General features: G+C 39.3%; 1 protein-coding gene across 2 annotated transcripts in view; it reads left to right on the top strand.

Annotated features, from left to right (window-relative positions):
* LOC129731059 (mucin-2) overlaps positions 1–27,222 on the top strand; it is a 154,087-nt gene that overhangs the window by 101,416 nt on the left and 25,449 nt on the right. The gene's annotated exons all lie outside the window — the stretch shown is intronic.

Below are 27,222 nucleotides of genomic sequence, written 5' to 3'. Positions count from 1 at the left end.
ACTGCAGTAGAATACTCTGTCCACTTTGGCATTCGAAGTAGACGCAATTTCCTGCACCGGGAACGTGCCTGTCGTCCATATGACCGCCCTACCAGACATTTTTCCGATACCCAGTTACCGTTTCCGCGTGGGATCCGATACGATGGCAATGTCGGACTGCGACTCACATGCTGCTTGGTATAGCAGCTTGTGACAGGTAAAATGCCGATAAGACCATCGCAATTTCTGCAACCGGTCGGGTCTTTTTCATGACCAAGATCTATGCTCGCTCTCAGAGCACCTGAAGCAGACCAGCCGACTTTTAGCCTTAACTACTTCAGGGCTTTGTTTTCCTCCTATAGTGGGAGCTTTATGGTCCCTACTGGGTCCCTACGGAGGCGGATGGCCTCTGCTTTACGAAGGCTTGTTCAATGGCGCACCCTTCTGTAATCTCGTCCAGGTTCTTAAGCTGGAGAGTCATCTCCTGGGTGTGCGCCCGAACATGCACGCCCTCGCCAAGCACTGTTTGGGCTACCGTTTTATGGGTAGAGTCCTTTCCTTTTGCCTCTTTGCGGAGTTCTAGGATCATCTCACCAATACGGGACCGACGGATTTTCTTGACATCCGCGCAGAGGTCTTGGAGCTTGGCATCGCCTCTCATGGCCTTCAAGACTACAGCCCGCCTCTAGGCTTAGCCCCATCAACCGTCTTTTGGTGCTAGCGGGAACCGTGTTTCCCGGAGATTGCCATGTCCTTTTATGGAGCAAACCCCTGCGAAGGTTATCACGTCCGTTTCACACATTTAAAAGTGGTAGCGCTTTTTCTCTTAAACGTGAGATCGCGCTTTTTGAAGCGAGATCGTGCCCACTGAAGCCTGCCGTATTTTATCCGCCGTTGTGTATGTCTGGCACATTTCATTTGAGCCAAGGCCTATTTTTCAGTTTACGGTCAAGGATTCAACGCAAAACACCAAGAATTCGCTGACAAGCCGCTTTCACTTTTCATGCTGCTGGTGATAGAGAGCCACCAGGAGAATTAGTGATTTATAGAGTGAACGTTTTGTAAGGGTTCGCAAGCTGCGGGACCTCAGCTGGGGTCACGCAATCCGTACCAGGGCCTGTTTGAGTCTGCTAGGCGCCTTTGCATTTCTCGGCTAACCTCATTGTCGACCACTTCAGATGTTTCTCCATAAATCTTCACCGAAGCACCAACATCCGATGGGCTACCAGGGTCTCTACCAGCCTCCATATAGTTCGTTTTAGCAGAGTTTATAGTAAGCCCTTTTCTCGCGACTTCCCTCTTGTGAAATACAAAGGCCTTAATACTAAGGATATCAATATCGTCCACAAAATCTAGGAGCATATTGGACTTCGTAACAATGGTACAATTTCACCGGCTACACCAACGTAGGGCCTCTGAAAAGAGACGTCATCGCCAGAAGAAACGCCTCATACAAAGTTTTCTCTATCGCATTCTGTTTCACAGATTGAGGCCTTTGCACGACGAAAGCGAAATGAGTTATGGCGGATTATGCTCCAACATGGTTTCCCAAGTCTGTGGAACAGAATGCGATTGAGAAAATTTTGTATGAGGCGGTTCTTCCGACGATGAAGTCTCTTTTCAGAGGCCCTAGCTGCTAGGTATTTCTCTCCAACCTGACGTTTCACATCCGTAGCAAACAATGAGCTCTGCCGTGGTTCTTCTTATTCGTCGCTCACTGGCACTCTGCGTCAAACCACTCATTGGACAAGACTCGCGGTTTTACTTAACACTTCTCGTGTTGTTGCTGATCGTACTGTGGATAGGGCTCAACTGTTCGTTCAGCTCCTTTCTAACTTATTCATCGATCCGCATCAACTTTCTGTGAGTACACTGCAACCACTCCTACAGTTAGTAACCACTGGATGTTCATCCATAGAACCGTAGTTCAACCGGAAGAAGTCTTTTTGCCAAATTTGTGCATTTGGGCAATACTCACTGTACGGCTTTTCAAGGAGTTCATAGAAGTCCTTCTCATCATCGGGTTCATCATTGCACAGTGGTCCAGAAAGACAATTTAGGCGGACATGAGCTTTTCGATGCAATTTTGAGGTTCAAGAGATATAGTTGCTTCTGAGAAGTTGTTTATTATAGTTGGGACCTTATTTTGGTATCAACGTAAAATAGGGTGGTCCCAAAATCAACGAATTAGAAAAAGTAACTTTTATATTTGAAGAGATAATTATACGCGTCCTTTGACAGAGTTGTAGTAGAAGAAATTCTAAGCAACTTTGCTGAAAATTTTATTTTTCTGTGTCTAAATTTGAGCGATTTAGAGACATTGTACCAATTTTTTTAGGCCTTCAAAAGACGCAACTTTTCGTGTGAAAATGTCGTGATTATCGTTTGTTGGTGAAAAGTTACAGGCATTTCTATTTTCAAAATACGTCATTTTGAAACGTCAAAAAAATTTGGCAGCTTGGAGTGCTCACGTGTTGGCTACACGTTAGAACGTGTACATACACGTGAGAAAAATCAAGAATCGGTAGCGTGCGCCTTTATGATTCGGGAGTAATTCATCGTTAGTAAGCGAAAAACGATAAGATAGCACCACAAACACCATGACAAGCATGAATTTATTATTGGAACATAATGCTATCTGAAATCTCATTGAATACCACGAATTTTGTTCTGCGGGTAGTTGATCAAATACTTAGTTTTGTTAAATGAAAACATGAATGATTCTTCGTTTTTAAACTTACCCGGCTATTTTTTTCACCATTGGGCTCGAATTTTGTGAAATAACTCTAAATCAGTTAAATTATGAGCCACAACCAAGGGTTTATGTCGAAAATACTAGAAACACTCTAAGCTAAAGCGTTGCCGGAAAATGATCGCTTTTTTTTACGAACACCAAATAAATAAATTGATTTTTTGGGCACCACCCTAAAAAAAATTGGTAAAATGTCTCTGAATTGCTCAAATTTAAAGATAGAAAAAAAAATTTCAGCAAAGTTGCTTAGAGTTTCTACTGCTACAACTTTGTCAAAGGACGCGTATAATTATCTCTTCAAATATAAAAGTTACTTTTTCTAATTCGTTGATTTTGGGACCACCCTATTTTAAGTTGATACCAAAATAAGGTCCCAACTATAACAAACAACTTCTCAGAAGCAACTATGTCTCTTAAACCTCAAAATGGCATCGAAAAGCTCATGTCCGCCTAAATTGTCATTCATTTTAACTGGAAAGCAGAAGAGTTTAAAATTCAGTTTATTCCGAATAAAAAATAACATGTATCCAGTTTTTGCATATAATAAAAATCAATCTTTGCTCTTTAAAATGGTATCGTAAAATATTTTTTACAAGTGCGACCACAGGAGTTATCGATTTTTGAAAATGGCGTATTTTGAAAATAGAAATGCTTGTAACTTTTTACCAACAAAAGATATTCGCGAGCTTTTTACGCTAAAAGTCGCGTCTTTTGAAGGTCTAAAACTTTCTCGAAGATAGCATTGCTGAAAAATTCGAACTGAAAAAAATAGAGCGAAATAACTATTTTTTTGGCACCACCCTAAAAAAAGTGTCTCTAAATCGCTCAAATTTAGAGATGCAAAAAAACTTTTTATTGCAAAGTTGCTTAAAATGTCTTTTGCTTCAACTTTGTCGAAGGACGTGTATAATTATCTTTTCAAATAAAAAAGTTAGTGTTTCGAATTCGCTGATTTTAGAACCACCCTATTTTACGTTGACACCAAAATAAGGTCCCAACTGTAATAAACAACTTCTCAGAAGCAACTATATCTCTTAAACCTCAAAATTGCATCGAAAAGCTCATGTCCGCCTAAATTGTCTTTCTGGACCACTGTGCATTGGTCGGTGCGTGTACATTGGTTGAGGTTGCAATTGAAGAATTTACCCTTAATTTAAAACACGCATATACAGTCCCTGATCGACCTTTATCGAATGGCTCGCTTAATCTGTTTCACTCTTAAAGCTTTTCAAAACTCGAAGGGGTTTAAGGCACGGGGATGATCTCTTGGTATTACTGTTTGGGCTCTGGAACTCTTACTCTTGAAGATGTGATTAGAAGAACGGGGATTAACTCGAGTGGCACGATATTACAAAAGTCAGTTCAACTGTTTGGATTCGCCGACGATTTCGACATCATGGTTCGGACCTTTGTAAAGATGGTGAATACCTACATCGGACTGAAGGCCGAAGTAAAACGGAGGGAACTAGTCATCTCAGACGAAGTACATGAAACGAAAAGGTTTAAGAGGAAATAGTACTAACATCCCACATCGAGTTCAAGTTGGTGGTGATAAAATCAATGTGATCGTGTGTGCTCGGGTATCTAAGCTCACTGGTAACTTCCGCAACGATACCAGCAGGAAAGATTATCGGCGCATTATGCCAGTTAATTGCTCATACTTTGGTCTCCGGAGGACGCTCAGATCGAGTAGAATTCATCGCCGCGCCAAGTTGACCATCTACAGGACACTGATCAAACCGGTAGTTCTCTGTGGTTATGAGCCATGCACTATGCTTGCGGAGGACCAACGCGCCTTTGTGGTCCTCGAGCAGAAGATGCGTACCACCTTCGGTGGACTCCAGATGGGTACGGAAAGTGACGAAGGTAATAGGATTCCATCTTCGATATGCTAACTCACTAACGCTGCAATATCTACACGCATAAGTTGGATGGTGCGAAACCAGTACAAAATTATGCGTTTTTAGCGCAATTGTTGATGTAATTCGGAACCAGTACAATGATTGCGTGTTGGGCATAACGCAATTAATGCTCTAGCGTTTCTCCAATCTCCTCCTTTCTGCTTGAGGACGAGCAGGACGAGACATTTGCTACGCTTTTTAAGTCTTTTGCACACACGCTTTCGAGATACTTTTTCTCCTTCATGCATTCCTCTGAATAGCAGCAAGCACGCACCAGTATGAGTGAGACTAACAACACTGGTATCAAGTATGTACAGCACGGGTGTCTCGCTCATTTCGTGAAACAACGAGATATCGCCTTGCGCGTCGCAATCCGAACCGAAAGAGAAGCGAAAGAGCAACCTGCAAATTGTATGTGACGTGTCTAGTCTTGTCGCACATACATGGAAATTCTACGAGCGAGAGATAAATTTCTCTCGTCGCTTGAGAAAAAAGCGCGTGCACAGAATGACAAATAATAATCCATGAGTAGCAGTCACTAATACACTTGACGTGAGAAATAAAGTGTCGGTATATGATACATATTCTGATTTCATTCTATGTCAATGTATTCGCAGTACAACTGTTGCGTTAAGCGTTTCACACATTCATTGTGCGATTTCTGTGCAACATTTGTGCGAATCGGGAAGACACAACGATTGTACAAGACTTCAACTTTTGCGTGTAGTCTCACGACAAATTCTTGGTCGTAGATATAGCTTACGAGACACCGCTGCTTCAAGTGACGGCTTCGGCTTCGAGTCAGACGCTGTTGTGCGCCGCCCCGAACTCCACTGGGAGATGGTTACTCCACTAAGGTTACTCGTATCGCGGTTGGTACCTCGTGGAGGTTGGGAGTTGTTAAGCGGCGGATGACCACAGTAGGATCTCAAGTGACACGTTTCCAATCATTCACAAACCACTTTTATAATAATTTTATAATAAAGTTGGTGCTACTTGTGTGATATTTTTTCTGCCTATCAGTACAGGTGTTCATTTGATGTTTTCCATCTCAACGTCGCCAATGTCAAACTTTTCAAAAAAATATCAAAAGAATTCTCGGTTCACGAAATAATTTTGAGACTAGTTGCTAGTCAATTAATTATTGAAACTGAGAAAGACCAAAAAAATGAGATAATTTGATATTCCTATTTAAAAGCTAAAGAAGAGCAGAATATATATTGTACCTTTATTATTTCGATGTGTTTTTTTTTTGCTGTGCCCAAAACACCTGGTCTGGAATGTTGAATTGCCCTTCTGAATATAATTGTAATAAAATACTGATAAATTTCCAAAACAAAGAGGCTCTGGTTAAAAATAAAGTTAAACCCCATTTTTATGCACACTCACGAGTTGGTAAAATTGATTCAACAATTTTATCTATTATTGGTAATCAAACATTTTTGCCGCCTTGAACTGACAATGTTTCTGAAAATTTAGAAGCAGTTTTCCATTCAAACAATATCCGATTGCCTAAGCCATTTAAATTTTTTGGATGTAATTCCAACGATTACTGCATTACAAGGGAATTTTCTTGCTGCCCGACGCCTAAATTATGGGTCCTTGCAAAACCAACAAGCATTGTGTTGTCCATAATAACAGATTCCCATCAACAGCGCCTCGGATGGCGCCAGCAGCCTTTTAATTCATCTCCAATTTCTAGTGTAACCATCAACAACGACGTGACTCAGACACTAAACTTCGGAAACTTAATTACTGACTGGCGGCCGGTGCCCTCTAAACAGCAAACACATCACCTCTGCTGGGGACTGGATGTGGCAAATCAGCTCTAAATGGCTCGTTCAATGTTCAAATTACGCCAATTCGGGTGCCACGGCGAACGCGGCCCTGGCCACTGGGCTGCGACTGTAGCAAGTAAGCACGCAATGCAAAGTGGAAGAAATTAAGGGTCGCTTAATTTATGCATGCGTTGCAAAATAATGCACAGGGGCTGAACGGCCATTGTTTCGTGTTGTTCTGCCCGAAAGCTGCCTGGTTTCCTTCAAAGAGTGGTCAACGTTGGGGGTTAGTAAGTATGCTCGACTTGACGAGTTGTGCAGATTGTAGTAGCACAGCGGCATTCCGATTTGGGTAACAAGGCGAAAATGAAGCACTACGACCATGGAAAGAACTTACAAATGTTTTCTGAAGTTTTTTAGAACTGATTCGGGAAGTCTTTAAAGTGTCAGTGGAAAAATTAATGCGATTCTGTAATGAGGAGCATTGAATTTATTTAGATCGAGAATCGTTTATTAAACAAAATCCTACACATTACTCTTTTTATCCACTTTCACTATTTAATTCTATCACTTTTCACTTATCACTTGCATATACGTATTTCAACGCTTACTTTGCTTATTTGGAGCACTGACGAAGGCGCTAAGTAAGCGTTGAAATACGTATATGCAAGTGATAAGTGAAAAGTGATAGAAATAAATAGTGAAAGTGGATGAAAAATGTAATGTGTAGTGTAAATATTCTATCAAGACGCTCGATCAGAAGTTAATAAATTTTGAACAAAATCCTCCGCAAAGTTTGTCTGAAATTGAATGCAATGTTGCTCTATCGTTTTAAAATACGTTGTTATGGATCGTTTCTTCCCCTTATCATTTGATGACAAATATTTAATTAAAATTTTACTTATTAATAGTCAGTACATTATTTCATGAGAATTTCACCATTACAAAGCAGCTTTTCCTGAAAACATTTAGAAGGGTTTTAAAAGATTTTTGAAGCAATATCATTTATGTAAATGTTTTAAAGATATACAGCGCAAACCGAGTTGCGCCAAAGACCAACTCGGTACTTGCTTGCACTAATGTCATCAGGTGCTTCTTATGCAACAGCACAATGTCACGCCATTTAGTCGACGGATATGGGCCGTCCTCAGGCACCTCCGAATAGTGATTGTACATATTAGTAGCATCTAATACGTTTCCGATAGCTTTACAAAACTGCAGCTTAAGCAAGAACTCCTTGACGGTCTTATTTCCAACAATATTAATTTTATCGATCCCATTAAGGCAGTTGATTTATACCCGGTACGGTTTCTGCCACATTGACCAAACCTTCTCCAGCCTCCAGCAAAACCTTCACAATCACGAAGTTTTTTTTGTGTTGGATTGTACGTGTACAGCTCCAAAATTTTACACCTGTCCATACTAGCAGCAACCTAGGGACATAAATTATGTCCGAAATTTACTACTCATGCGTGTGACCAAATATTTTGAAAATATTTCTATCTCACGCGACACTGCTCATAGCTTGACCCCGACATTGAACTGGAAATGAAAGCTGGTAGTAAAATTTTTAATAGCGCTCCAGTGGAAACCCCGGAAACCAGCTTTCTACTTTTTTGTATATTTAGGGCTTCAATTTGTGTACTTAACTTCGATCGCGATTTGGATGCAGAGATAGCGCTACGATACTTTTTGTTATCTAGAGTTAGAGTAGAGCTAGAGTTTTGAGGTTCTCGGTAAAGCTGAAGATTATAAAATTTTATGACACTTTGGACCTAGACACAAAATTTACATCTTCTCCAATTCTATCAATTTACAAGTTTTTGTTGATTTTTTTAGAATTTCGCGTTTCTTATAACAATTTTAAAACATAGCAAAGAATTCGAATTCCCTGTATCAAATCTCTCAACTGTTAGTAAATGTTAGCAAAATTTAATCTTTTAAAAATGTAAAAGAAGGTGTTTTGATATACTTTTAAAACATTTCAATTTGAATGAATTCGAAACCAATTGCCGAAAACATAGCTTTGCGAAACTAACACTTTTATATAACCAGCCAAAGTTTTTGCGGATTTCTGCTGGGTCATAGAATTTTCTGAGTTCATTTATTCAAGCTCTCCTTAAAACCCTAAGTTTCATATATTGACATGTCTTTTCAATACTTTTACCTGAATAATACTCCAGAGAAGAATCGCGCCAAATAACCTATGGCAAAGTTTCATTCAAATCAAAAATGGTCGATCAAATTTTCGCGTATTTCCAGATCATTTGGCGCGATTCTGCTCTCCAGTGAATCAAAATAAACTTAAACTTATTTGACAACGTAATTCCAATTCCCGAACAAAAAAAAAGCTCATTCGATTACAATCTCCATTTACTGAAGGCAAGTTATTTTGAACATCTACTGGGTAATGCCTTTTATCAAAGCATTATAATGATGATGTTGACGCATCAAGTGTATAATCTTTGTTGACACAAGCATTATATTTCCAAAACTACATAACATAAATACACATAAATTTCGTGTTTTTTGCAAAGTTTTATAAATATTCCTTGATCTACAACTTTGCTGAAAACCGCAAAGCTCTGGCGTGTAAGAGAAAAAAAGAGTGTGAAGTGACATCCCTGCGGCCAAATCTTGAACTACTGAATAGGCATATTGTTCCTTTGCTGCACCGCCGGTAGTTTCACCAACAATTTTTCTCGAATGCTAGCCAATGACAAGTTATTTTCAATAATTTCCTTCGTTTTTTTCATATCTGCCAAAAGAAAATGCGCCAATGAATAGATAATGTTTGGCGATAGTTTTCAACTATACAGAAAATGTGTAAAAGATAAAATATAAGCCCAACAAAATTCATGATTCATTGCGTACTTACCTTACCAATCAGACGAGAGCTGTCGTGGTTCGTGCTGCGTCAAGAAGTTTCGCCATTTTGCTCGGGCTGTGTTTCGTCAATTTTGTCAATTTCCCAAGCGCCTAGTCAGTCATCACCCGCCAGTCTTCATCGATCTAGTCGAGCATCTACGCTCCCATCTTTCTGATACCTGTGCTGAAGAAAAGCGATTTCACAGGATTGTCATCCGGCATCCTCATGACGCGGTTAGCCCTCCAGAGCTTGTTGACTTGACGTTCTGTTTCAAATTGACAAAAACGACATTCTGTAGATTGAGTTTTTCAGATTTAGTACGATTGCGTTCACAGCATTTGGTGTGATAAATCTTCTAGCTTGTCAGGATGTATCCGTGGCGTTCCAGCTTGATTCTACCGTGGACATTTCCCAAGCTCTGAAATCAGTCCTCAGAGCGCATTCTGGGACTCCACAAAATGGTTATGGACCAATAAAGTTTTATATTGATCCTTCTCTTGCTAGGATGTCGGCTTTTTAATTTCCTTTAATGACACAATGGCCGAGCACCCAGTATAGAGTTACTGCGTTCCTGCCGGCCAATTGTCTTAAAGAAAAAAGGCATTCCCACACTAGCCTCGATTTACACGTAAAAGCTTTATATGCATTTGAAGCTGCTTGGCTTGGCTGATTTTCGCAAATCTGTATTTCCTTGGTAAACACATATTCACACATTCAATAATAGCGTGAATTTCTGCTTGAAATACTGTTGGACTGTGGCCCATTGGTATAGCTCTAATGATTCCAGGGCCAAACACCTCAGATCCAGTATTTTCACTTCTTTTTAATCCATCGGTGTAAAACACAACAGAACCTGGACGCATACTCGGCCCTCTTGACTTCCATTTATAGCGGCTTGATTTAACTACTTTAGGGAATGTCACAGTTTGCCTTCGTTGTCACCATATGACATAACATCAGAACTCAATCTCAATTTCTTGAGGATCCTTAAGTGTCCCACTAGATCACCATTTAAGATCTCATTATATCGTTTAAATTGGAAAGCTCTTTTGCAGCCTGCTGCTTTACATATTTGTATAAAGGTTGCATATTAAGGAGGGCTTCCGAAGCAACTGATGGTGTACTTTCCATTGCCCCAGTTATTGATATACAGGCAAGCCTTTGCAGCTTACTAAGCTTTACTTGAGCCGTTACCTCATAACTTATATAGGCCCAGAATCTCGCAGGCATTCCGGCATCCATTAGCATGTACTGACATGCCGCTCCGCGACTCTATTTTGTTGCGGTGAATATCAGGCAGTAAACTTGGGGTGAATATCATGCTTGCGGTAGAATTCCACCAGTGCTTCACTCGAATACTCCCCTCCTTGATCAGATCTTATGCGCTAGGGATACTTTCCGAACTGCGTATGAACGCGTGCACTTGTGAGATTTACCGAGAGTGAAACCGGTGTGTCAAGCAACCAGTTTGCCATCATTGTCAAAGAGGAGGTAGAGTGCTTCGATCAACGTGGCACAAGGGGTATACGGACCACCAGCAGGTCAACTTCGATGGCCAGGTGGCAGCGGGAACGGTCCAATTCTATCAAATAGGCGCATCGGTTTATCCCGGAGATAGCCGGATGGATCGAAAGGGGCCATGGGAAAGTTAACTTCCACCTGACACAGATTTTTTTTCCTGTATGGACTTTCTCACTGCGACCAGAATCGTAGATCTATTGTGAGATATGCCCGGGTGTCAGCTGTATCCCGCACTTCTGTTAATAGCAATACCGCTATTGAGAAGTGGCCTGCTTATTATTATTGTTCATCAGTGCTTGTGTGTAATGTGATACATCTTCCTACACGCTTACTGTTCTACTATACCGATGCTCGTTCTTCTTACCAAATATCACCAATTATAATTCCCTGGAGAAGTTTCGTCGTGCATCCTTCTGGCCAGTTTTATTGATAAGAGGGACTTATTTTTTGTTAAGAGGAAGTCACGCAAAGGTATTGTAGATTTCAGCGTAAAGGAAGGGTAACTCCTGACCTGACACAAATATTGTCAGGCCATGGTTGCTTGAGGCAGTACCTGCACAAGTTTGGGCATGCGAAGTCACTTATGTGTTCACAATGTGTTAAAGAAACCACTGAGCATGTGCTTTTCTTATGTCCTCGTTTCGCACAGGTAAGGAGTGAAATGTTGACAGTGAGCGGGACGGATACTACTCCGAAAACAATAGTGAGAAGATGTGCGACGATAAGAGCACCTGGAGAGCAGTCATCACGGCTGCTTCCCAGTTCGTTCTCACGCTGCAAGTTGCCAATCGATTGAACAGTTCCGGAATCGAAAGTTCCGAATCGCGGAATGTAGCACCAAGGCTTTGATTTGCTTTGCACTAAACACACTCGCTCTTCTCCCTGAAGCAATGCCTAACGACGGTCCCAGGGAGATTCAGGTTCGAGGAAAATGGAGAAACGTAGAGCAACGCGTGCGCCTTCACCATTCTCAATCGTCCGTATGTACCGTAGATAGCCCGCAGCACCTTCCGTTCGAGAACTCCAAGGGCGTTCAAGTTTCTCTTCCGCGTGAAGAGTTGTTGTCTCGATTCGGTAGACGACTACAGGTCTCATCAGGGTTTGATACAGCGTCAACTTCGTACAATGTCGTACTTGATTCGATCGAAGTGTCTTCCGGAGTAAAATATAGGCATGATTTCCAGCCTGTTGCGTTCCTGGATCTTTTTGCTGTTGTTAAATGTTGTCGGTGGCCACCAGTGACCTCAAATACACGAACTCAGCATCTCAAGCTTATCGAACTCTACACAGACTTGAATTGGAAGGCTGTTGCTGTTCTTCTTGGATTTATTAGGTTTTCGACGCATTTATCGGCAGTCCGACTCGTCTGGTTCTGGTTTTCAGTCGGGTGTAGGTTTCCTTCTTCGTCGCAGAGTTACTTGTTATGATGTCGAAGTCATCTGCGAAGCACAAAAGTCGAACCTTGTGAAAATCGTTGCCCATCACGCCTTGTTCAATCACGTCAGTTCATTCGAGAATCTACCATGGTGCATATTTGCAATAGCTGGTCTCGATCGACTGTATCATAGACTACCGTTGAGTCAATGGGAATGAAAGGATGCGTGGGTACGTTGTATTCGCGACATTTCTGTAAGATTTGTCGGATTGAAAAGATTATGTCCGTGGTGTTGCGGGCTTCCATCAAGTGTGCTTGGTACTGACCCGAGAAACCTTCTGGTTGAAGGTGATAGACAACGGAGCAGGAATGTTTTATAGGTGGCATCGATAATGTAGAAGCCACGGTAGTTGCGGCACACCATTTTGTCGCCATTTTTGTAAATGGGGCTGACAACTCCCTCCGCCCACTAATCAGACAGCTGTCCCTTCTCCCATATCCTGGAGAATAACCAAATGCAGCATGCTAGCCAGTGCTTCTCTACCATCCTTGAAGAGCTCACTTGGTAGTCCGTCTAAGCCGGCGGCTTTGTTAGCTCACCGAACTCAAAACGAACTTCATGAACGTCGGAGGCTGATACTCGGTCATTTGCTGCTGGTGCTAGTAGGTCAGTTCCTGTTCCGCTTCAGTTTACTGTATCGTCATTTAGGTGTCCATCGAAGTACTCCTTCCATCTGTAGACCACATCGCTGGTATTCGTGAAAAGGTTCCCGTTCGCGTCGTTGCACGTGTCGGCTTGCGCAACATATCTTTTGAGAGACTAGTTCACCTCCTCATAGAGCTGCTGCGTATCACTGGAACGGTAGTATTTTTTGAGGATAAAAATCTCTGGGATCACTAAACGGGTCGTAAGTTAGAGTCCTGGGTGGATCAAAATTTTACAAATAAAAAAAAAAATTGCAAATTCTGTAAATTTGTCTCCCACGAAACTCCGTTTCAAAACTCACAAAAAATCAACAGTTATGGGCAGGCACTTCTTGTAATACAAATCTTGTACAACGTGCTCATAAAATGTGCATAATAGATCCAAAAATGTTGAATGAGGATTGGAAATATTAAGCTTTAAAGTTTTGTTGAAAATTGAAAACTATATTTACGACGCCAACTATACAATCGCGTTTTCCTCGAAACTATGATTTTCGAGTTGTGCCCGTGTTGCACGAAACCGACGATATGTTACCCTATTACACCATAGTATATATTTGCTCAGGATTCCGTGTAAGAATCTGGATTGATTGACTGGAACGTTATTCTGCCATTTGCCGGTTTTCTGTGAAAGACTGAGACAAACCAGAAGGATACAATAGAAGACTGAATAATCAGTTCAATACGACTCAGAAAGGTCAGTTTTAAAGCATTCGCATGCCTACGTTATTATTCTGCAAAGACGATTTTAACGCTGAAATCATCAGCAAGACCCTGATTTTGAGTTTTATTGAATTATTTAAAAAAGGTCATTTTGATTTACGGACTTCAAATTTTTTTTTATCAATTTACAGGTATCGAAAAGTTTATCAATTAAAAAATTTAACGACATTGCAAATATTTTTGACAAATAATTGAAGCAAATTATTTATAATTACAAGGCGAACAAATATTAACCGTCATTTCAAGCAAATATATGCTTTGAGTAATGCCCACTTTAGAGCTGCTATACAGTTTGACGACGTCAGTTTCGTGTTTGATAGGCTATGTAGTTTTATTGCACTGTTGCATAGAAAAATATAGTAAATCTTGCGGAATTTTTCAAGGAACTCGGGAATACCGGGATCCAGGGAATCAATATTTCTGTTCCCGGGATCCGGGAGTCCCGGGAAAAGGTATTTTCCGGATAATCGTTCCGGGATTGCAAACCCTAGCCCCCATTAGTCCCATTCCCGGTAGCTCACTAATCTTTCTTTGGTTGCTCGTATCCCAGACGGTGGAGGTAGGGTTACTAGGCATTATGCTCTGGACCACACTTGGGTCGTTTTTGATGCACATTAATCCATAAAAATCATGATTTTATTTGCGGTGGATTTTTTAAAAATAGGGAAACTGTTCCATTGTTCATCTCAGCCTATATATTCATCACATACAACATGAATACACAATTAAAAAAAAGGAAAAAATGCATATTTTCTAACTAAACAAAATCTGTCAATCCATGGAATGGATTTATCTGAGTTTACTTTAGATTTGATGATGTAATAGTCAGGAATCTGCACTCTGCGCATTGCTCTACACCAACGGTTCTCAACCTGGGGTACGCGTACCTCTGGGGGTACTCGAGAGCCTTCAGGAGGCACGCGAAAGAAACTTCAATAATGGCGGACAAAGCAATTTTTTTTATAATACTTCATTTGTTGTTCAATCTTGCTTTTAAAACATGACTGTAGCAGACAAACAAACCATTGTTCAAATTGAAACCTGAACTAGACTACCACAACATAATCTACTTTCTCCCACTGTGCGAGAACATTCCAAGCCAGGGGGTACAATCGATATGAAATATACCGCCAAGGGGTACGCGGACAAAAAAAGGTTGAGAACCGTTGCTCTACACGGCTACAACTCGTTAAGCAGCCAACCAAAGTTTTTTTCATCACTAGCGGACCACTTTTTAATTCAACTACTAAACAAAATCGCTCACTACATGAACATGAATATGAACATGATTGACCGCCCGCGGTTGCTACTCCGTTATTGCCAGATCAGCTGAAATTACACCGAGAACCAATGGATGATGCTTGGGATTAGCATTCATCCTCAATGTGTAAAAACTGGTGACCTTAATCTTTATATTAGGCAATTCCAGCGCCGACCGCATCCGAATGCAGGTCGAAGAAGGAGTGTGTATAGGAATATGTTGACGTGATACTCGCTTTATTGGAAGCCGAGAACACCTCTGCACTTCCACGAGAAATCACTGGGATGTTGGAGAAAAGGGTAAGGTTTGCAGCAGGTTTCGTTTTGGTAAACGATGCGCTGAGTTCTAGTACCGGGTTCATAATAACAAATATCGCGCGTACGAGTTCATTATATCTTCTACGGAAATCATAACGCGATCCCTACTAAACAAAATCACTCACTACACTTAGAAAACTTTAGTCTTTAAAATGTTCACCTCAAATTTCCGAATACAAACTTTAATTAGCAGAAACGTATTAGATGAATTTCTACAATTCCCAAATTTCAACTGTACGTATTTTCATCTTTATTCGCTGCGTTGAAGATAATCAAAAGTTGCCAAATCTGTTTCTTTCAATACGAAAAGATCATACTGCAAATATTGAATCATTCCGACATAATTGACAGAAATCGATAGCACTGCAGTGGTTACCTAGGTTACCTACCTACTACGACGGTCTGCGGCTACGTTCATTCATGATAATGTGATTCATTCATGATTAACAGTGTGATGAATATGGGGGCGTCGTAAATATGAATAATAATGAATAATTGAGCAGTGATTTAAGTTTTGAGATAGATATGAAAACGTTGTGAAAAATGGTTTGTTTTACAAAATTCAGGATAAATCTAACTAAGTTCACTAAATGTACAATCCTGGGCGATTCCATAAGAGCACGTAAGTTGTTTTTGTTAATTTGTTCAATGATATCGTGAAAATTTGGTATTTAATCCGTGCATTCTTCGTGAATATCGGCTTAATGAGATGAACAATGAAACAGTTCCCCTACTCAATAATTATTTACAATTTTGTTGAAGACGTCACATCGATCCAAATCATTATTATCTTCTAATGTTCTAATAATAATACCTTCTCAAAAACTAGCCGTGATTAAAAAACATGCAAAATGATATCTTTAGCCCTTAGAAACATCTGTGTAAAGTTGAACATGAAGAAAAATGACAATTTAAAACTAATGAAATTGGGATATTTTTATGGAATTGCTCATATGTTTCAACCATATAAAGTTTTTTCCGAAAATATTTTATGTCTACTATAAACAGTAGTAATTGGTAATGTCAAATACACTAAAGTTTTCTTTACGCGGGGGATGCGTTTCAAGTTTGTATGGGAATGCGTAAAAAAGACTTTTTTGAGTTGAAAATATAAGGAAGTAAACCGTACTACAATTTTTGAACCTCATTTGAATATGATAGTGGTCAGTCTAGGGACTAAAATGCAATATTCAAAGTTTCCAGTATTTACACCAAAAATTGTGATTTATTTTAAAAACTGATATATGATTACTTTTGGCCTAAAACGGAAAACGTGAATGAAATGCGGTCGATGTCTTGTACCGTTGTTGAATAATGAAGAAAAGAAATTTGCGTAAAACAAGACCTTACTGTAATTAATGCGAAACGTGATTCGAATTGATTTTCTGTTGAGATTATTGAATTTGTAATGATAATAGTCCCAATATCATATTAAGAGGGTTTAAAAGCCACTTACTTCATAAGAAGGCTGAAATATACCAAGAGAAATCCATGCAATGGGTTGGTAGACTGATTAATTAGGATCTAAAAGTTTTTTTTTTCTTTTTTCTAATTTAGTGCTAGTGCTTCATGAGATGGATAGGGTAACCGCTCCTATATTCATCTCAGTACCTATATTCATCTCATCACGCCTTTTTGATCAATTTAACATTTTCAAATTTAATATTTTCAACGTAAAACTTTCAGCCGCTTGAGAAAATCTACAAGGAAATAGATTTACTTTCAAAAATTTGTAGAAATTTGACGGTAAAATGGACAAATGAGAGAAATAAGATGAATATACACCCAACGCAAACGGGGAATATTTTATTACTTTAGGGCAATTTTTTAATACTTATTGTGTCTTATGACTGCGCATTATACACAAACAGTAATAACCGAAAAGTAACAAAAATTATGACGGGCACACGCTTGTATATGTTTCTGCAGGAGAACATACAACCAAGCACCGCAGTGCATGTGTTAGCAAGACTTCACTCGCTGCATTTGTATTGATGCAACGATCAGATTCATTTTTGCTCCCTTCATCCACACATAATGAGAATCTCACCCGTCAACCTCAAATGTCTAATTAGAAACACTTTTGTTTCGTCCCCCAGTGTTTACATCAAATGAATATATGTTATGCTGTCTGAACAGAGTTGCCGAAGTTGCGAATATTGTTCTGGATGGGCACGAGTTATGTATTTTCAAACAGGTGCAAATGAGTTTCCATCAACCAATGAGTATGTGTTTTGGATAGCTTCCAAGAAAGCGAATGTTTTTGTTTTTCTCTAACGCAGTTTAGAGATCGTGATGTCATTTAAATACGCATTCCAAGTCTTTGAAATCATCAACGTTTGCATACTCTATGACGGGGAAAATGCTGCTTGGCAGCTCTTGTCATATTCTTCCTCTACTCCTGATGCATACAACGAGCGAACTAATACAAGCTCACCGGATGAATTGGAGATTGAAGAAACTTGTAACATGTGCAACATATGCGACGGTGTGTGATTTTTTTTTTTACTTGAGATGGAAAGGGAGCAGTTTTTGACAGAAAAAATCTTGCATGTGGTTGAAACGACCATTATTAGATAGTCATACTCCCGTAACACGTGCTAAATATATGACAGTATGTGTTGTTACTTGACTGGGGAAGAATTTTATTGCCTTTTTAGTTATAGGTTTGTTACCTAAAAAGCAATTTTGCGCTATTGCTTCTAAGATAATAAGGAAAAGTTTTGCGTGTAGGTGCACCAAGCTGTTGAGATGAATAATTAAGCGATTACCCTACATGAGCTGAGTTCAAAAATTTAACAAATACCTCAATTCGTCGAAAAACAGTACATAAGCTTCTCAATCAAAATATACCCAAAAAATTATTTTTAATTTTATTCTAACTATCAAGAACACATAATAATTACATTGGTATTTCTTTCCGTTACAACTGACTGTGAAAATTCATTTTCTTGCATTTCTGGTGAAACAGTTTAATATTTCCGTTAGTGTGGGGCCCAAACTTTTTGTTTGATTACCAAAAGGCTTTTTAATCAAACAAAAAAGCCCCACGAAGAACAGCGAGAAATTGAAATAGCTCTTCTGAATTCAATTTTTGAACTAATTGTACCGAAAAGTGTGCTTTATAGGTACGTTCCCAACCTCGGACATTTTGTGATTGAGGCTGGATGAACACACTTAGAAACCAGGTTTAGAAACATGTATTGTTTCTTTCTCAACTTACAATCGTACTTTACAATAGACAAAGTTATAATTTGAACTAAATAATAATGATTCTAGACTGCCCTGTTTTTAAATGAGAGTGGCTATGATAAAGCAAAATCAATTTGAAAATTGAGCCGTAAATTTTCATGTGGATCAACTCAGAATTGATATTTTCCGGACTGTTATCTATCAAACTTTGCGAAGGTTTCAGCTTTTTAGAAAATATTGATGAATTTAACTTCCAATCACATCACAATCGTAGCGCCTCTTCACCCAGCTTGTGACCTGTAATTGCATCCGTATGCTGTTAACCTATTGCATTACGGCTCACACTGAACTTTTCAAATCCCACCCAAATCCATCCCGCGCGGCTACCAAGATGGCACCGATGAACCATCATTAGTTTTGCCCAAGAACTCTTTTGCTTCTTCACCAGCTGAGATCGCCTCCCTGCAACGCTGCTGCCACCGCAGCACACCATCGATTTATCATCCGATCGATTGCGGTTGGCGCAATTGACACTAAATTAACTGCCACTTATTTCGATCCGCATTCTCGCGTCATACATGCACAATTCGTAGCGCAGGCAACAGTGTGGTGTGGAATATCCTTCCAGACATTCAAGCTGCCGGCCAAAGCGACCGGTCGGGGGTGGAGGCGTAATTTACGATATGATTCTCGTTTTCAATTATCGACTATAAGCTCCAACAGCCGACCGTCAATTTGTTTGCTCATAGACTAACGGTGAAGGCGAAATGGCGCTGTGAAGATCGACTCTAAACCTTGTGCGGTGGCGTGGCATCCGACGGCACTTCTCGGTGAGGCCGCATAGGGCACCGGTTGAATCATAACTCACGGTAGGTGATGATCATAAGAACCCGTCGCTCCCCACGGTCCAGGTTACGGAAACTGCGAGGGCGCGGAAAAACAATACACCCGTAGAAGGTTTTTAGTTACGTCTTGCTGTGCTGTGATTGCTGAAGGTGTGGAAATTTCAACCCGACTTCGACACAAGATTATCATTAAAGTTCTTAATCGTGAGAGTGTTTTTATGTACGCAATAATATGTAGCACTAAATGAAACGCTTTATCTAAAGATTCTAAAGAGACATTTTTGCAGCTGTCAATAATCGTTTTACTGTCATGAGGTCAGCATTTTCACCCTATAGCATCTCATGATTGTGCTGAAATAATTGCTGATTTCAGATGAATCCTTTTAAAGCTCCAATTATCAAGATTATTTATAGCACGAATCAAACAGTCAATCACTTTTTGCAGGTTTTCGTTCCTTGCTTCGAACATGTAATCATAACATCCGTCTCAGTTATAGAAACAGTGCACATACAACAAAAAACACACAAAACGCATCCCCTCAAGTTCAATACCTTCCAGCGGACAATAATTCTCAAATCTCAACCGACGATGATGCGGGGCAATTGTAGCACTTCGCGGGCGACGGCAATCAGCGTCCGACGATCGCTCACAGATCACTCAATCAACCGTGGCGACTTGCGGCAGCAGCCATCAAATGGCTCCGGTTGATTGTCCGCGGTAGCGGTAGCGGGCTGCGGGAGACGAACTGCTGAATAGTTCCGTGGCTCCACGGTTCAACAAACGAGCAGGTGTCTGGGTGCTAATTAGCATAGCGCAGAGCAGTTTGAACGAGGTAGAATTGTTTTGACGCTTTAGCGGCAGACAAATTCAGCTGCTTGCACGCGAGCGACATCTTCGGAAGCGCGTCCAAACGGAAGATGTAATGGGTTTATTTTCCGAACTAATGAAACGGTTGTTAGATAGCGAACATTTACATGTCGTTTAACTTTGAATGTTGCTAAACTGTTTCGGAAATGATACGATCGCTGTACCCTTGAGCTTTGTGTCTGGAGTTGATGGTGTATTTGATTGAAAGATATAAGTGTTATTTTGAGTTGGAACGAATGTTTTTACTCTTCAGTTTTTTAAGGTGCACTATATTGGAAAAGAGTATGATGCCCATCTACTGATCAAAAAAATAAAAAAAAAGAATATGATATTTAAACTTTTGTTTTGTCCCTTAAAAAATATTCAGCGAAAAACTATCCGCATTGTAATTCCGATTTATTAAACGTATTACACAAAATGAGACCCAACATTTCTCATTCAAACTGATTATTTGTTCAAATGGATTTACACGAACACTCCAATCTTCAGAAAAAAATACATGTTGGTAATATATGCTGGATTCATTTGTCACTCTAAATAACAAATTTTTGGTAGCCAACAGTGAAACTATACCGAACATTCAAATCATAGCATTCAAATACGTATGAACATTTATTAACACATGCAAATAACATTAAGGCGTTATATACCATTTTGGTCGAGAAAAATGAGGGAAGTTTGAATTTATTTTTAAGTGCATAGCACCATTTTCATTGCATCAAAGTGGTATTTTTCTGAAAGAACAGTTTATCAACAACAAGAAAATACGTTTGATTTTGAGATATACCAATTATTACTGGAGTAATGGCCGTTTCCCCGAAACGCTATTTTTTAGTAGAGGCTTGCGGTGATCCTGATAGAGACTCAGCGGATCAACCGAAACCAAAAAACTCATTATTTCATTAGTTTAGAAGTGTGCCGGGTCCTTGAACGATCGCTTTTATGAGTATTTTGTTTTCAGTGCAAACGGGAACGTTTTTCCCAAAAAATGCACGTTTTGAGCGCAAAAAATTGCATTAAAATTTTTTTTTGCGGCAAAATGTAACTGTATGTTTCAAAAAGCGATCGTTCAAGGACCGGCGAATTTTATAACGAAAATTCAAAAAAAAAGATGAGGGAAATCGGCTCAGTAGTTTTCCCGCAATCAGGATCACGGCAAAGTCATTTTCCGGAAAAAACTATTCCGTGATAATCGCGTGTGAAGTTTCAAGTTTAGCTTATGCGGCCGTGGCGAGCGCGTTGCAAATCGCTCTAACTTTCTTCCTATTGCTAAGATCTTTATGAAAATTTGTGAAAATGTTCTCAAGATGTTGTATTTGAAGATAATGTAATGTAATTTTTTCCGGTTTTTTGAAAACTAAAAAAGTATATAACCCCTTAAATAAATATGTTTTGAATATATGACGAGAAATTTTTTATCGTGGTATAATCGAAACGCCACTGTATTCACATTTAGGTTGGACTCGATTATAGATCATTCAATTAAATATCATTTCAGATTCGATTACCATGGAACGAGGTGAAATTGATCAATTTTTGTAATATTTTCCAATTCGCTAGTCATGTACATTTTTCCTAAAATAGTATATATTTAAAACAAGTACTGGTATGTGCTCTAGAAAACCGCTATCGCTATTGATGGAATTTCTATCGTCTATTTCATGGAATAAATTCGAGAATTCTTCAAGATACTATGCGATAAATCAGGGTGAAATTGATCAACCTTGAAATCCATACATTCTGAAATCCAAGCTCAAAAACTACCTCTGAAATTTAAATCTTTGTGGTTTCCTGCGAATTCATCAGTTTTAATTCAATGGTATGGAATAAACTATGTTGAAAGTTATATTTTTTAGGCTATTATCAAACTTTAATCACTTCTCCAAATTTAACGTAATTAACCCCTAATTAAGATTAACTAAAGTAAATTCAATACTTTTTTCGTTATTTGAAAACTTGTTTGATAAAATTTGAATGAGTTTCGACTGAGTTAGAAGAATTTTTCGGAAATAATTAAAATTGCACCGGGCATTCAAGGGTTAACTTTGACAAGTATGTGAATCATGCAAAAGTTGCCTTTTAGGACACGTGAACATTGCAAGATCAATTTCTTTTGATTAGGATTTTCATCACAAACTTTCAGGTGATCAATTTCACCCGGTATTTATAGTAGGATTTTTTTTCTATTTCAAATATGACTTTCTTTTCGCAACTTTTGAACCACATGTTCAATCATAATAATTCATCAGCTCGTTAACTCTTAACTAACCCTTAACTAGCCCCTTAACTAACCTTTAACTAGCCCGTTCATCTGATATCAGTGTTGTTCAAATCAGTTATGTAGTTTCTGAGATAATAGAGTTTCGTGATTTTTCACATTTTGATACATTACCGACGGAGTTACAGTACGATTACAGTAAAATTCAATAGGGTGTGGGAGTAGGGAAATCGGTTCAGCCATCGTTGAGGAAAAGTGAGTGAGTTTGAGTAGTCTTCGGATTATGTTTCTTTTCATAGCTGGACTTCACATTTTTAAGCATAACCGGTAATGTAATAATCCGATTGCAAAAAAAAAAATCAATAGGGTTTTATCAGGCAACTGGACCTTCCATATGACACTGATTTTATGAAAATTGGTCCAGCAATCTCTAAGAAACATGAGTGAGATTAAATGGTCATCAGAACACGTTTCTTTCCATAACTTTTGAACCACATGTTCAATCTTTATAAAATCCAAAAGTTATAGGTTTTTTTTTAACGGGTTATCATTTTTAACCAATTTTGTTCAAATCGGTTGTGCAGTTTTTGAGATAAAGATGTTTCGTGTTTTGACGTGGGACTACGTCTTACTTCACTATACATTCTGTGAAAACTGGATTGAACATATAATGTTTTTGGTTTGCGGAATGGAAGATTTTAGATGCTAATAGCGCTCAAACAACTGTTCAGATTTCAATAGTTAATATACCGTTGGAAAGCTAAAATATACAGAATTTGTATAACATGATAATTTTAGTTATCATTTTCTTATTACTCCGTGAAAATTGCGGAACAGTTTGAAGGTCGAATATCCACTTTCATTTTTCATACGATTGGTATATTTCCCTAACGCAGACTTCAAAAACATAGACGAAATGATTTCACGCATTTAGTCATTGGCTAGCAACGCCAGCCAATTGACATCGCATTCATCACCGATCGTAAGCGACGAAGAAAGAAAGCAGAGATGCTTCCACGTGATTGGTTCTTCCCCCAATCACCCAAGCTCCCCACACTGAGTGACGCTATAAAAGGACATTTTGTGTTGAGAGAAGATCATTCCCTGGTCGACCGTCAAGGCGAACAGTTCGGCCGGCTTCCCTTCGATCTGAGTTGGAGTAATTTAATTCAGATATCGTTGTTGGAATACAGCCTGAAATTGGACGTGAACGACACTGGAGACCATTGGAAGACTTGGAAGCCGTTTGGGTGCTGCGATAGTGTAGGTATTTCCATCAGTAATAACCTGTCGTAACGAGTTTATACACTCAGCTGGATTAAACAAACAAATTCAGGTCAATATTCTAGGCGTAGAAAGAATCTACAACGTGTTTCACAGGTTACTTCTGATGGAAATCTGACTGACGCCGGTACACTTGCAGTGTTGGCAGAAAAAATGATTTGCAACATGAATTTCGACAAACTCAACTTTTAACAGCTCTAGTATTTTTTTGGGACACCCTAGCTCTTTAGTGTCTTCGGCCAAGTTGTTAGGCATAAAAAAACCTACCATTGGAAGTTATGAAACCTATGGTTTCAGCCATTTTGAGCTCTTTAGAATGGATAATGCAAAAAAGTTGGTTTTTCCATAAAAATCCCCATATAAATTTGAAATGCAATGCGCCAAGCGGAGACAAAACCAATCGACTTCCGATGATTTTAGGATTGTTAGGGCCCCAAATAGAACGAAAAAAAACTTGGTTCTGGCTTTCTGCTATCAAGTTTCGTTTTTTTTCCATATAACGATTCCCCACCCTAGTGTGTATGTGTGTGTGTGTGCGCATGTGTATGTGCGTGTGTATGTGCGTGTGTATGTGCGTGTGTATGTGCGTGTGTGTGTGCGTGTGTGTGTGCGTGTGTGTGCGTGTGTGTGCGTGTGTGTACGTGTGTGTGTATGTGCATGAGTGTGTAGTTGCGTGTGTGTATGTGTGCGTGTGTGTGTATGTGTGTGTGTGTGTTTCTGTGTGATGAGAAATAACATGGGACTGCAATGCATTTATGGGCAGTTCATGTGGGAATTGGTATTTGTTTGCTGTGGTTTATGACAGGTGTATGTGTTTTTTTTTTGTGAAATGTTCAAGGACTATTGTGTATGGTATTTGTACGTTTGGGGTGTGTTATATACAACGGCTATGGCAGAATTAAATCTTTACACCCACCATAGTCTCACGGCAAGCCTACGTTTGTGCAATCAAGCACATACTATTTAACTTTTTTACATTTTGATACATAACCTCTAAAGTAAAAATCCTAAGTTTTTGCAGTGATTTCTATACCATTTTAGGAGAAAGGCAAAAACGTTCAAACATACCGCGTACAAACTGATTTTTGTGAGAAATGTATGAAATTTAAAATCCATGTAAAAAACCGCGCAAATTTCACGATCCGCGTAAATAATGGCATAAAGAGCAATTTTAGTGTATTCTACAACATTCGCGTTTATTCTCCGACAATTTCATGTTTAATCTGTATATTCAACGCAAAAGTCGGCGTAATGAGATGAATATAGGAACAAACACCCTGTATTTCAATGAATAATTTGTTTTGAGAGCAACAAAAAAGGGCGGTGGACAAAATATGAAAGTAATATATATATACGGCGTATTACTCATAGAACACCTTTGTGCTGATATGTTCATATTTTGTGCAACAAGTGGTTGAATGATAAATTTTATCAATTTTGTTGTCATTGAAAACAATGTATTACGTGGGTTAGTGTACCATATACAAAATATTTATTGATCTTGAATGATTATTTAATGCCGGATCATAATCGTTGAAGTTTGAAATTTTCGGAGCCAGAAATCACGTAAATTTCAGTTTCGATTTTTTTCATGCCAGATGCCTTAAAAAGCATGAAACGTCGAAAAGTTCTTTCGAAGGTCGAATATGGAATTAACGAGAAGAAGCTCCTGTTTGTGTGCGTAACTCACGGCTAACTACCTCTTTCCTACTGTAGTCAATGTATGCCCTTCTTTGAAAATTTCCCTCCTATCAGAAATATCCAATTTTACCAACAAATTTCAGCTGAAATTTCACGGAGAGTCTTGTATTGCGGCAACGTCCAGCTCAAAAATTTGAAGGCCACTTTTTTTGCCAGACATTGCATCGACACCCCAAACGTACATACTTAGTGCATCTTGATTATCGGCTAATTTAAAAACCTTGCCGCAAAGCAAGCCTACTTAGCTGCTGCACGCGGATTAACCGCACATTGACCGTCCAACGTCAACATCAACCCGCAACTGTCTTCTGAGTCTGTGGAGTTGAGCAAATCTATCTAGACCAGTGTAGTAGCAATCAACTTACGAGCGATTGTGTCTTATTACCTCCTAATGGACGTGAACAAGCGCCAAGTTGTGGCGCGGAGCAAACCGTTTAATTTATGGTTTCAACTCAGCGAACACTGGAAGTTGGCATGCGTTCAGTCAGATTGCACTTTGAGCTGGCTCAACTGTCTGAGCATGATTAGCATCAACAATTGCATCCGCTCGGTGGATCTGCTGGAATTCTGTTATTGTCCTTAGTTGATGACATGCGGTCTGTTATCCTATGTTTCGCCATCGGCTGGTATCGTTCAGAAGCTTAGAAAAACTATTAACTAGTTGAAAGTTCTTAAGATACATATTTTTCACTGGTTAACATAGTATAACCGTGCGTAACTTTGAGGGACAACAAAAAGGGGCTTAATCGTTATCTGATGCATGAATTGTTAAATCAAACGAGGATTAAAAACAAACCACTCATAATAAACTATGACAGTGAAATGCCCATAAACGTACATTTTAATAGATAGTATCTTTGTGGGCATAGGGTTCATGTGGCTATAAACAATCAACTTAATTGGTATGCACAGTGATATTTAAATTGATATCTACTCTGTTTTGGGTTTTTAATGAGGCCTGAAAAAAAGCAGAACTCCATAAACAAAATTAGAATATATCATAACCTCAACCTCAATGTACTTATTTTGATGTATTTTGCTAGAAACGGCACCCCTCTACATTAACCTTGAAACATTTCAACAAACAGTAAGTGTTGTTGTACCGTGTCATCTCTTCAACTCCAAAGAAAAACAAAAACGTCAAATTATTCATCGTTCGATGTCCCGCCAGCTACTCTGTTTACCGATAGCTCGGTGCGGTCTGTTTCGCGTTTATGTATTACAGCTGAAACCACAAAAGGTCTTCGAGTGTCCAGCGATTTGTCGCGGCACGCGGCTAAACAACTGACATTGACGTCTGCCGGCCGCTATTTGACCAGAGGCGGTGCTCCGTGAATAAGAGGCTTGATCCTTGCGCGTTCACCCAGGGTGACCCTAGCTGGCTTGTGTGAATGTCAAACACGTTAGGTGACAGTTTTGTATTGTATTTGTCGGGCCATTTGCCAGTCGAAAAACATACGCCTCTGTTTGATTGCACCAACGCGGAGTTCTGTGGAAACAGACGAGTTCCGTGCCATTGATGGTATTGACGAGATTCCAGAGATTCAATGGCATTTCACGCCTTGAGTGTGTGTGTGTGCGTATGTTTTTGTTGCGGATTAGAGCCGCGTTGTTTTTTCTTAACAGTAATGATTACATAAATAACAGAATTGGGTCGAAGTGTTTGTTTTAAAATCTGCTAAAAAAGTTAGCGTGACTCTTTTAAGGGTGTTCAATGACTAATTCATGATTCGAACGAATTCGATCTTCTCTGGTTCGGTGGAAAATTTATCTGTTTAGTAGAGTTTTTTTTTTCACCAAACCCAAACCCGACCGGTTTCACTTCTCCCGTAAGTTTTACAAGAGAACAAAAAACCTACAACCTACAGTTGCCTACAACTGTAGGCAGAGCCCGACGTTTGAATCTTTTGAAAGTATTTTGGGTAACAGTTTG

The sequence above is a fragment of the Wyeomyia smithii genome, chromosome 3, assembly GCF_029784165.1.
Source record: "Wyeomyia smithii strain HCP4-BCI-WySm-NY-G18 chromosome 3, ASM2978416v1, whole genome shotgun sequence".
NCBI lineage: Eukaryota > Metazoa > Arthropoda > Insecta > Diptera > Culicidae > Wyeomyia > Wyeomyia smithii.
The sequence above is the reverse complement of the archived record's forward strand: the minus strand, read 5'-3'. Positions and strand labels throughout refer to the sequence as shown.